Here is a 12,876-nt window from a genome sequence, read left to right as displayed (position 1 = left end):
TATTAATCTTGATAAATTAATTCAAAAGTTTGTATGGAAAAAAATAAGCAAGGAAGAATAACCACCGAAAGTTCCGTGACAGTTTAGTGGGGATATTTAGATCTAGGTGATATTAAAATATAATAGAGTTGGTAGAGTACAAGAATGAGGTCCATTCAATCCTCAGCACCAAAAAATAAAAATAAAAAACCCAGGCATGGTGGGAGGCTGAGGCAGGAGAGTCAGAAAACCAAATCCAGCCTGTGTACTTTAGCGAGATCCTCTTTTAAAATTAAAAATTAGGCCAGGTGCGGTGGCACATGCCTGTGATCCCAGTGGCTTGGCAGGATGAGGCAGGAGGATAGCAAGTTCAAAGCCAGCTTCAGCAAGGCCCAATCTTAGCAAGGCCCTGACTCAAAAGAAAAATTAACAAGGGCTAGGGGATATGGCTCAGTGGTAGAAAGCTTGCCTGGCATGTGTGAGGACCTTGGTTTGATCCCCCTAATATAAGAGGGTGAAAAAAAATAAAAAAAGGAAAGAGAGATGGGAAGAGCGATAGTTTAAACAGCATGGTACTGACTCAGACAAGGGACACCCTGGAAATATCACAACATAGTGGAAGACCTCATGGTGTGACTGTGTGGAAGAGTATGAAACAGGAAGCCCAAGAAACTCAGGGGCCAGGTTTGCTTCTCTTTCCCTCCCTCCCTCCCTCCCTCCCTCCCTCCCTCCCTCCCTCCCTCCCTCCCTCCCTCCCTCCCTCCCTCCCTCCCTCCCTCCCTCCCTCCCTTCCTTCCTTCCTTCCTTCCTTCCTTCCTTCCTTCCTTCCTTCCTCTTTCCTTCTCTCTCTTTCTCCTCCCTTTTTTTCTTTCGTTCTTCTTCTTCTTCTTTTTTTTTAACAATCCGCTCTAGCCATAACTTACCAGCACCCTGTGAGAACCACGTTGATTCTTTCCAATGGCACAACCCCATGAGCTAAATACCTCACACTAGGCCCTGCCTTTTAAAGTTCCACCACCTCAACGCTGCCACAACGGAGACCAGTTTTCTAGCATGTGAACTTTGCAGGGAACACACTCATGCCATATCTAAATCATAACACTCACCAACACTTCTTACACTTGTTATTTTCTATTTCTCTGTTTGTTACTTTAATAATAGCCATCCAAATAGGCATGAAATACTACCTCATAGTGACTTTGATGTACATTCTCCTAATGATTAGTGTTATTAATCTCTCTTCATGAACATAAAGGCAGTTTATTTTCTTTGAAGAAATGTCTGTTCAAGTCCTTTGCCTATTTTGAATTGACTTTTTTTTAATTGTTGTTGAACTGCACTTCTTTATATATTCTGGATTTTCTTCTCATATTCTGTGTGTTGCCTTTTCATTCTGTTGGTAGTGTCCTTTGATGCACAAAAATTTTTAACTTTGATGAAGTCCAATTACCTGTTTTTTCTTTTGTTAACTGAGCTTTTGTTGTCATATCCAAGAAATCCAAATATAAGGTCATAAAGCTTTCCTTTATGTTTTATTCTAAAGATTATATAGTTTTAGCTCTCACATGTAGGGCATGGTCCATTTTGAGTTAATATTTATATATGTGTGTTAGTAGGGGTTCTCAAGAGAAACAGAACCAACAGGATACATAATAGAGAGACATTATATATGACATATCTGTTAATATATATCTGTTATATATAATAAAGCCTATATATATAGGCTTTATTATGGGAATTGGCTCTTGTAATTTTGAAGGCCAAGGAGTCCCACAATATGGTATCTATGAGTTGAAGTACCAGGGAAGCCAGTGGTATAATTCGGTCTGAGCCTGAAGGACAGAAAAACTGGTGTGAGTGAGTGTAGAAGATAAATGTTCCAGATAAGAGGACAAGTTTGGCCAGGTGCAGTGGTGCACACCTGTAATCCCAGCAGTTTGGGAGGGTCGAGGGGGGAGGATTCCAAGTTCGAGTCCAGCCTTGGCAACTTGGCAAAGCCCCTAAGCAATTTAGTGAGACCCTGTCACAAAATAAGAGATTAAAAAGGGTTGGGTATGTCACTCAGTGGTTAAGTGCCCCTGGGTTCAATATCCAGTACAAAAAACAAATAAACAACAACAAAAGCAAGTCTGCCCTTCCTCCTCCTCTTTGTCCCATGTTCTATTCAGCTCTTCCACAGGTTGCATTATGCCTATCCACACTGGTGAGGGCAGATCTGATCAGATTCACTCAGCCTACTGATTCAAATGCCAATCTCTTCTGGAAACGCCCTCACAGGCACGCCCAGAAGAATGTCTTACCAGTTTTCTGGGTATCCCTTAACAAGTTGACACGACATTAGGCGTCACATAGTAGAAGTTAAGAGTTCACTTCATTTTCTTGCATTCGTATCCCCAGTTTTCATAACATAATTTGTTGAAAATATTGTCCTTTTTCTGTTGAATAGTCTTGGTACTCTTGTTAAAAATAGCAACATTTTTTCATATACTTTTAGTTGTAGGTGGACACAATACCTTTATTTTATTTATTTACTTCTATGTGGTGCTGAGTATCAAACCCAGTGCCTCACACATGCTAGGCAAGTGTTCTACCACTGAGCTGCAACTCCAGCCTGCAACATATTTTTAACAAAGCAATAAATATGCTATCAATATCATATCACAATACAATACCACAAGGTAAACTAGGGATATGAATTATACACTTTTTCTCAGAAACAAATTGAGGTAGATATGTTACTGGATACATAATATATAATCACTTAGGGTTTTTGTCTTGTTTTGTTACTGGGATGGAACCCAAGGGTGCTCTACCACTGAGCTACATCCTCAACCCCTTTAATTTTTAAATTTTTTAATCTTTTTATTTTTTACAGACTGCATTTTGATTCACTGTACACAAATGAATCATTTCATCATTACATTTCTATGGTTGTACATGATGTAGATTCATATCATTTTTGTAATCATACATGTACATAGGGTGATGATGTCTGTCTCATTCCACCATTTTTCATACCCCTTCCCTCTCATTTCCTTCTACATAATCTAAAGTTCCCCCATTCTTCTCTCACTCCCCACCCCTCCTGAATTTTTTTATTTTGAGACAAAGTCTCACTGTGTTGCCCAGGCTAGTCTCAAACTTATAATCCTCCTGCCCCAGCCTCCCAAAGACCTGGGATTACAGATGTGACAATGTGCCCAGCAATCACTTGGTACTTACTTCATAAGAAAAGAAAATGAGCTTGCCCACATGGTTCTATATTGAAAAAAATGCCTTATAAATTTAAAAATAACTTAGTTGTTTTATTACACATACGTGGATTCCATTTTGAAAATGATATAAATAACAGAAATTCATGAGATGCACATAACCAAGGAAATGTCATAGTACAAACATATGTATCACCTAATGTATCAATAATATTAAACCAATGGACTGGGGGTGTAACTGAAGCATAGAACATTACCTAGTATGTGTGAGGCCTTGTGCTTAATTCCCAACACTATGGAAGAAAAAAAAAAAAAAAACATTCATACATATTTTAAAGTCTGTTTCCTTGAAAATTAGGGCCTGAAAATCCTACTAATGCAAATAAGTATCTTAAAACTCTCATAAATGACTAAAGGAAACATCAAATTGTTAATAGGAAAGTTAAACTAATAATAATTGACATTTGTAAAGGAAAGACTAAACCAACCTAATACTTAAAGACCAACCTGGGTCAACATTGATAACGCACCAAAGTCTTCTAGCTGGAAAATTGAGGAATTCCAACTATCTGGGTGTTTGCATAGTGGGAGTTTTGAAATGCTCCTAGAAACTCAACTTTGCAGAACAATCTTGTATCAGTTCCTGTGTAAGTTTGAGTGAAGGCCTAATACTCTAGTTTTTGAATTACAAAAACAGGTTACCCTTAATAACTCCTGTAGAAAGTTATTAACTGTCCTTTGTCTTATATGGAAATTTATTCCTTAACAATAAAAAGAAAAAAGAACCTCTGCATTTGTCCACAGGAATCAAGGAAAGGCCTTCCAATTTGGGATACATGGATCTTCCCTTGGGAGGCACACTGGGAGAACACAAAGGTAACCTTGCAAAGGACAAAGGAGTCCCACTCTGAGATTTTGACACCTGGGTATGGGATGTGGGCAGGAGGGCAGTAGAGGAGGGAGGAGAGCTGACTCCAGAGATCCTTCCAGAGAGATGAAAGTGGCCTCCATTTTCTCAGTAAAAGTAGAGATGTCTTCAGCCAAGCATGAAAGAATGTGAGGGCTAAGACAGCTTGAGATTTATGAAGTGCTCTTTAGAATTCAAAGAAGTTTCAGGAATATTTTTAGCCCTTCAGGAATTTTCCACAGCATTGGGGATGGGGGCCTACTTATATTTAATTAACAATTCAAGGGATACTATGCTTTCACACATGTTATAGTCACCCTTTCCTAAGCATTCTAAGCATTCCTAGTGCTTCTACATAGCTTGTCTCAGGATTGGCAGTTCTTACAGTGCCATGAGTCCTGGGGAGGGAAGTTTTGGAGAGGGTAAGATAGACTGCAGTGGCCAGAATATTTTGGGATACAGAGGTAGGGATGGAGTCAGCTCTGAGCTAGATTGTTCTAAAGAAGTATGTCACAGGCTGGGGAGACAGCTCAGTCGGTAGAGTGCTTGCCTTGCAAGCACAAGGCCTGGGTTTGATCCCCAGCACCCCCCCAAAAAAAAAAAAAAGAAGTATGTCACTTCTAAGTAGGTAAGATTGGCTGGAGGAAAGGCCTCACAACAGCAGGAACTCAGATTAAAGAGGACATAGCAATCAGTGTACTTAGAACTCAGAACCATTGAGGGTTTTGGCATCAGGAAAGTGCCCAGTATGGGAAAGACGCACACAGTAGCAATTGTAATAATCAACCTCAAGATGGGCACAGTGATGCAGGCCTATAATCCTAGCAAATTAGGGGGTTGAAGGAAGAGGATTGGAAGATGGAGAATTTAATAAGACCCTGTCTCAAAACAAAATATAAGAAGGACTGGGGATATGTTCAGTGACAGGGCACTTGCCTAGCATGTACAAGGCCCTTGGTTCGACCTCTAGTGTGTGTGTGTGTTGTGGGGAAAATCAAGCACAAGTTTCAAATTCCTCCAATCCATTCTCTCCATAGTCACCAGGATCTTTTATATTAATACAATTTCTTTTTTTTTTTTTTTTGTATATATTTTTTTAGTTGTAGATGGACACGACACCTTCATTTTGTTTATTTATTTTTATGTGGTGCTGAAGATTGAAACCAGTGCCTTGCACACACTAGGCAAGTGCTCTATCCCTAAGACACAACCCCAGCCTAACACAATTTGTTTTGTGCAACTTCCTTCAAAACCTCCCTCTCCATGTCTAGGGCAGAAAATCTAAAATCCCACTTACACAGGACTCTGCATTGTTGACCTTGTACATTGTACTTCAGATTTCATCAAAGTGATGTAAGGGTGGGACAGTATAAGAGGTTGTTCACTTTACAAACAGGCCAATAGGAGGAGCGTTGTCTTTTTTTTTTTGGGTGCTGGGGATCGAACCCAGGGCCTTGTGCTTACAAGGCAAGCACTCTACCAACTGAGCTATCTCCCCAGCCCCAGGAGGGGCATTGTCTGTAGCAAACTTGAACACATATTTAAACCTGTCTCCCTGCCTCACCGGGTGCTGGGGACTGAACGCTGGGCCTTGCACATGGGAAATGAGTGCTTTACCACTTAGTTACATCTCCAGCCCCTGCTTGCTTTTTATTATCACCATGCAACAACTCCAAATACGCTCAGTGACTCCTCCTCTAAGTTCTACACAATTATTGATTATTGGGTAATTTTAATAATATGTGTGTATGTGTATACATATATATGATACATGTATATATGCATGTATATGTGTATACATATATGTATATATTATACACAAGTAAACATATATGTATAATGTGTGTATATGTATATATATATGTTTCTAAGAAACACATTTAATTACTTATCCTTGATGAGCATTGTATTTTACATGAAAGTTAATTCTAAGAGCTTAATTATAGAATTGACCCAACTGACACATGTGAAATCAGCTACTTATATTCTTTTAGAGAATAAACTTGTAAAAGAAGTTGAGCTTCCTAGGTTGCATAAATTTCTACATTTAAATATTTAAGTAATAAATTTCAAATAATCAAGGATAGTACCATGTTTGCAAAGACAAAAATACAAGTTTTGACCAGGTGCAGTGGTGTACACCTGTAGTCAAAAAATTTTACTTTCACTACCAAGTTCATTATTCACCAACTTGATGACCTGAAACAAACTGAAACAAATTGCTTAACTTTCTGAGGTTTAATTTCCTTATCTAAAAAATGGAGGTGATGGTAATTCCCACCTTGCAAGTTTTGGATGTAAATGATTAACATTTTTCCTGGCACAAAAAAAATCCTATTTAGTGGATATTTACTAAGTACCTATACTTTCTATATCAGGATGACGTCATCTCAATGCAGCAACAACAAAACCAGCCAACAAACAAACAAGTTTAGGGGCTGGGTGTAGCTCAGTGGGAGAGCACTTGCCTAGCATGTGCAAGGCCCTGAGTTCAATCTCCAGCACTGTAAAAACAGCCAAACAAACAAAAACACCAAAAAAAAAAAAAAAAAAAAAAAAAAAAAAAAAAAAACCCTGAGTTTAAAGTAGCTTAAATAATAAGACAATGTATTTCTCACATAACTGGAGGTACAGAGTGGGCTCTTGACCCTGGTTTTCTTCAGTTCTCTTGGCCCTGCCCCTTCTTGGTGTAGATTTGATCCTTAGTTGGTTGTCTGTGGCTGGAAGATAGCTGCCCACAGCTCTAGAGCAGCATGTCCAGCCATGTGTGTTGGCTAGGGGACCAGGATTATCTTTAGTCAATAAACCCTACTCTTGGAGCTAAGAATGGGGTCAGCCTTTCTGGAAGCATCTAGTTGCATGGGGAGAATGAATGCAAGCATAAAATTAGGATTTGGTGAAGCAGGAAGAAAGGGGTGATGGAAACTGAGAGGGACTCAATTGTATTAAATATTAATGCACCATGAATGGGGTATTTGGTGTGAACCTAAGGACCTCACTCACAGTTTGGTGCAGGAGGCAGGTATCTGAATCAGCACAGGGCTGTGATGACATGGGTTTGTGGGACAGAAAGACATAGTGTTTCGAATCTCAGTTTTATTCACTTTCTAGGTGTATCGTTTGGGGCAAGTTTTGAACATCTCTATGACTCCGTTTCCTTGTCCACAAAATGGACATACATTTAACTTGAGATGTTGGAATAACAACTGCATAAAACATTTGTGTGTGTGGCACACAGTGTTCAATAAATAGGATCTTCTATTTATTTTCTCTTACTATACAAAGTCTACAGGAGCCCAGTGAGGAAGCAGCTGACCTGCCTGCAGCCTCAGATCAGGTTCCTGGATCACAAGCATCATAACCAGTTTCCAGATGACAACACTTGGTATTTGGAAGAATATCTACTTATTTTGGTTAAGATGCTGTGTTTTAAGTTTACTCCATTTCCATAAAAACAGCCAAATGGCTCTACTTGAAATTCTTAAAGCCCAAAGCAACTTAGATTCTTTCAAGTGCTACTATGATGACCTAATATGTCGCCCAACTTCTCTTGTATGGAAAGGAACAAATATTTGATATTCATCTTCATTGTTTTCTGTGAGTTGGTTTCCTGTTATTTTTTTTCTCTGTCTAGGGGAAGGGAGTAAAGGAAACTTCCTGGTTAACCTCCAGCTGCAAGGAACATGTTTGAAAAAATAAACAGAAGGCAAGAGCAGAGTTTCTCATTAATATTATGAGCAGAATTGGACTCCAATATACTTAGGAAAGCACTGAAGCACTGAATGCTCTTCACTCACTCAACTGAATTAACGGAAGGGCAAAGTACCAGAAGGAGGATAAATCCAGTGAAGAGGACACCTTCACAGAGCATTCAGTCCATGAGGAGGGACCTGTCATGAGTTAGCTATGCCATTAACATAGAGTGGACACATTCGTGTCTTTCTGTAATGTTGGGATTTACTGAATAGTAATAAACTCATAAGTTACACCACTTTTCCTCAGTTGCAATTCACCAAGTACTCGTGGTTCCCTTGGTAGCCATGAACTAGGCAATCACAGGTTCTTTTCTTCCTATCTTAATTACTAATATCTATAGCAGTCACACATCATACTTTACACAATGATATATATAAGTTCAAAAAAGGCTAAGAAAGGGTCAAGGAGGTCACGGAGTTTTAGGAGACTGCACATAGAGCAAAGGCAGAGAATAGATAAAAGTGTAAAAGAGTCACTGCCAGTGGTCAGATATGATTATGAATAGCCCCTCAGGGTTCAGAGTTGTCGGCGGAGCTTGGAATTTACCCTAGGCCAGGGTCTGGAAGGAAGGAAGTTTAGAATTGGTCCATATCAAGAAGGGAGATCAAAGTTGGGCTTGGTGGCTCACACCTGTAATCTCAGTGACTTGGGAGGCTGAGGCAGGAGGATCAAGAATTCAAGGGCAGCCTCAGCAACTTAGCAAGGCTCTAAGCAACTTAGTAAGACCCTGTCTCAAAATAAAAAATTAAAAAAGGGATGGGGATGTGGCTCAGCGGTTAAGCACCTCTGGGTTCAACCACTGATGCAAAAAAAAAAAAAAACAAAAAAACACACACACAAAACCTGTCAACCTCGTGACCTGATGATGGGTGAGTGTGTGCCTCCATGACTGGTCTCGGAATGCTTCTCCTTTAACCAGTTTCAGTTGAGGGGGTTACATCTGGTAAAACTGATGAACTCATGGGACTGGTTTTTCTGACATTTGTTTGATACACTCATGCATCCAGGTGCTCCTGATTTAATTTGATAAGCTCACAGGTGGTCATTTTTTATTAGCATAATTTATTTTTTTATCAGTTTGTGCCTTACAGTTATGCTGTGCAGACGGTGGCTGTTTATTTGCACAAATGTGGCGTGGAGTCATTCTACCTTGGCATTTGTACTGGAAATGGAGTAACTCATGGCAAACTACTGCTTTACAAAAGAGAGAAACGCAAAACTAGACACAGCCTGAAAACTGATGTTCTCTATTCATCATGGAGCAACTCGGAGCAGGGCCCAGTCTGTTCTCCACAGACCCACACAGGCTATGTAATTTGAATTAGAAACCGATTTCACAGTGGGCAGTCAAGAGATTTAAATTGTTGCTGGAGTATGTGCAGAACTGGGAGAAGCACTCCTCAGAGAAGAGAAATTAAAGATGGATTAAGCCAGGCATAGTGGTATATGCCTTTAATTCCACCAATTTGGGAGGATGAGTGCTGGAGGATCTCAAGTTTAAGGCAGCCTCAGCAATTTAATGAGAATACGAGTTCAAAGACAGCCTCAGCAAGAGTGAGGTGCTGAGCAACTCAGGGAGACCCTGTCTCCAAATAAAATACAAAATAAGGCTGGGGATGTGGCTTAATGGTCAAGTGCCCCTGAGTTTGATTCCCAGTATGCAAAAAAAAAAAAAAAAAAAAAAAAAAAAAAGAGAGAGAGAGAGAGAGAGAGAGAGAGAGAGAGAGAGAGAGAAAGAAAAAGAAAAGAAAGCAAAAGGAGTTGTAGAGCCCTTGTCTAACATGGGTGGGGCCCTGAGTTCATTCCTGGTACTGAAAAAACAAAACAAAGCAATACAAAACAAAACAGTACAAAACAAAACACACACACACACACACACACACACACACACACACAGATTTCAGCTCAGTCTTGACACACTGCCAATATTTTTGGATAGTGTCATCCAGACACCAAGGTGGAAGGAGAACATTCCAGGTGGAGGAATTAGTGTGAGCAAAGGGCAAGTCCCAGAGACAAGAGTGGGAGGGACATAGTGGTGGCCATGGGAGAGGTTCCACTTAGTCAGAGGGGGAAATGCCCGTATCTCCAGGACTTATCTGTCCTTTGATTATTTTTCTATTTGAGTGTATACCTCATCTCCTAGACTACATGAGGGAAAATTGTGCTATGATTTTTTTTCCTACATCACCTATTCATCTTAGTAAATAAGTAACACACATATTATACAGGTGAGGAGCTTGGTTAACCTATTAAAGGCAAAACAGAAATTTATCATTAGAATGAACTTATAAAAAGTAAACATTTTAATGAGTTAGAATGTATTGCACTTTCTTTAAAAAAATTTTTTTAGTTGTTAATGGACCTTTATTTTGTTTATTTGTGGTACTGAGTATGGAACCCAGGGCCTCATAGGCAAGTGCTCTACCACTGAGCTACAACCCCAGCCCGAATTTTCTTTATCTCACACAATTAATTACTTCCTTTCATAGTAGTAGATTTGTTGTTGTTTTTTCTTGTTTTTGGTGCTGGGATTGAACCTCGGGCCTCAAGCATGCTAGGCAAATACTCTATCACTGAGCTATATTCCCAGGAGAAAATACCCATTATTCAACAACCAGTGCAATAAAGTAGTCAGGAAAGGATCCACAGTGGACACTAAAAGCTTTCATTGGATGAAAGGTTGAGGTATGCAAAGTTGGTTCAACATATAAAAATCAATAAACAATTCATCACAGCAATAGACTTAAAGACAAGAATCATGATTATCTCGATAGATGCAGAAAAAGCATTGGACAAAATACAGCACACATTCACGCTCAAAACACTAGAAAAACTAGGGTTAGTAGGACAATATGTCAACATTGTAAAAGCTGTATATGCTAAACCCAAGGCCAACATCATTCTAAATGGAGAAAAATTGAAAGCATTCCCTCTAAAAACTGGAACAAGGATGCCATCTTTCACCACTTTTTATTCAACATCATCCTTGAAACTCTAGCCAGAGCAATTAGAAGAGAGAAATTAAAGGGATACGAATAGCAAAAGAATTCAAACTATCCTGATTTGCCAAAGACATGATTCTGTATTTAGAAGACCAAAAAAAAAAAAAAAAAAAAAAAAAAAGCCAACAACAACTCTACCAGAAAACTTGTGGATCTCATAAATGAATTTAGCAACATACCAGGATATAAAATTAATACCCATAAATCAATTTCATTCCTATACATCAGTGATGAATCAGCTGAAAGAGAAATTAGGAAAACTATCCCATTTACAATAACCTCAAAAAAAATTATTTGGGGAATCAACGTAACAAAAGAGGTGAAAGACCTCTACAATGAAAACTATGGAACACTAAAGAAAGAAATTGAAGAAGACCTTAGAAGATGGAAAGATCTCCCACATTCTTGGGTAGACAGAATTAATATTGTCAAAATGGACATACTACCAAAAGTGCAATATGGATTTAATGCAATTCCTATTAAAATTCCAATGATGTTCTTCATAGAAATAGAAAAAGCAGTCATGAAATTCATTTGGAAAACTAAGAGGCCTAGAATAGCCATATCATCCTCAGTGAGAAAAGTAACACAGGAGGCATCACAACACCAGACCCTGTACTATACTACAGAGCCATAGTAACAAAAATGGCATGGTATTGGCACCAAAACAGACACATAGACCAATGGTACAGAATAGAAGACACAGAGAAAACCCATGTAAATACAGTGATTTCATACTAGACAAAGGTGCCAAAAACATACATTGGAGAAAAGATAGTCTCTTCAATAAGTGGTGCTGGGAAAAATGGAAATCCATATGTAGCAAAATGAAATTAAAGTCCTATCTCTCACCCTGCATAAAACTCAACTCAAAGTTGATCAAGGACCTAGGCATTAGACCAGAGACCTTGTGCCTACTAGAAGAAAAAGTAGGTCTAAGTTTCCATCATATTGGCTTAGGAACAGACTTCCTCAACAAGACTCTTAAAGTGCAAGAAGTAAAATCAACAATCGACAAATGGGATGGTATCAAACTAAAAAGCTTCTTCATGGGGCTGGAGCTGTAGCTCAGTGGCAGAGTGCTCACTTAGCATGTGTGAGGCACTGGGTTCAATCCTCAGCACTGCATAAAAATAAACAAAATAAAGGCACGCTGTCCATCTACAACTTCAAAAATTAAAATAAATAAATAAAAAGCTTCACAGCAAAGGAAACAATCAAGAATGTGAAGACAGCTTTTCCCTTGATGCCTCTCCTTCTTTTTGCCAACTTTCCTCTTTCTCAGCAGTTACCGCCATGAAGGTCGAGCTGTGCAGTTTTAGTGGGTACAAGATATATCCTGGACACGGGAGGCACTATGCCAGGACCGACGGAAAGGTTTTCAAATTTCTTAATGCAAAATGCGAGTCAGCATTCCCATCCAAGAGGAATCCTCGGCAGATAAACTGGACTGTCCTCTACAGAAGAAAGCACAAGAAGGGCCAGTCAGAAGAAATTCAGAAGAAGAGAACCTGATGTGCAAATTTCAGAGGGCTATCACTGGTGCATCTCTCGCAGATATCATGGCCAAGAGGAATCAGAAACCAGAAGTTAGAAAGGCTCAACCAAAGCAAGCTATCAGGGCTGCCAAGGAAGCAAAAAAGGCTAAGCAGGCATCTAAAAAGACAGCAATGGCTGCTGCTAAGGCTCCCACAAAGGCAGCGCCTAAGCAAAAGATTGTGAAGCCTGTGAAGATTTCTGCTTGCCGAGTTGGTGGAAAACACTAAATTTGCAGATCAGATTTTAAAATAAAGTTGTATCTGTAACTTAGTAGTGTTGAATTTTTGCTCCAAAACAGGCATGTTGGGTCTACATGGTAATGGATGTACTGTAAAGTTGAGAATTGAAGACAATTTTTAAAAGTTTATTTCTTGGGGCTAGGGGTGTAGATCAAAACTGTAGACTGCTTGCTTAGCATATACACACCCTGGGTTTGATTCCTTGTACCAAAAATAAATTGAAACTTGGTTTCTGAGGA

General features: G+C 39.2%; 1 pseudogene across 1 annotated transcript; it reads left to right on the top strand.

Annotated features, from left to right (window-relative positions):
• Window positions 1-12,094: 12,094 nt before the first annotated feature.
• Window positions 12,095-12,668, top strand: LOC306664964 (large ribosomal subunit protein eL24-like; annotated as a pseudogene). Its single transcript has one exon. The product of its transcript is annotated as a large ribosomal subunit protein eL24-like (transcript).
• Window positions 12,669-12,876: the final 208 nt, after the last annotated feature.

This window comes from Sciurus vulgaris (assembly GCF_902686455.1).
Source record: "Sciurus vulgaris genome assembly, chromosome: 6".
In the NCBI taxonomy this organism is placed as follows: Eukaryota; Metazoa; Chordata; class Mammalia; order Rodentia; family Sciuridae; genus Sciurus; species Sciurus vulgaris.
The sequence above is the reverse complement of the archived record's forward strand: the minus strand, read 5'-3'. Positions and strand labels throughout refer to the sequence as shown.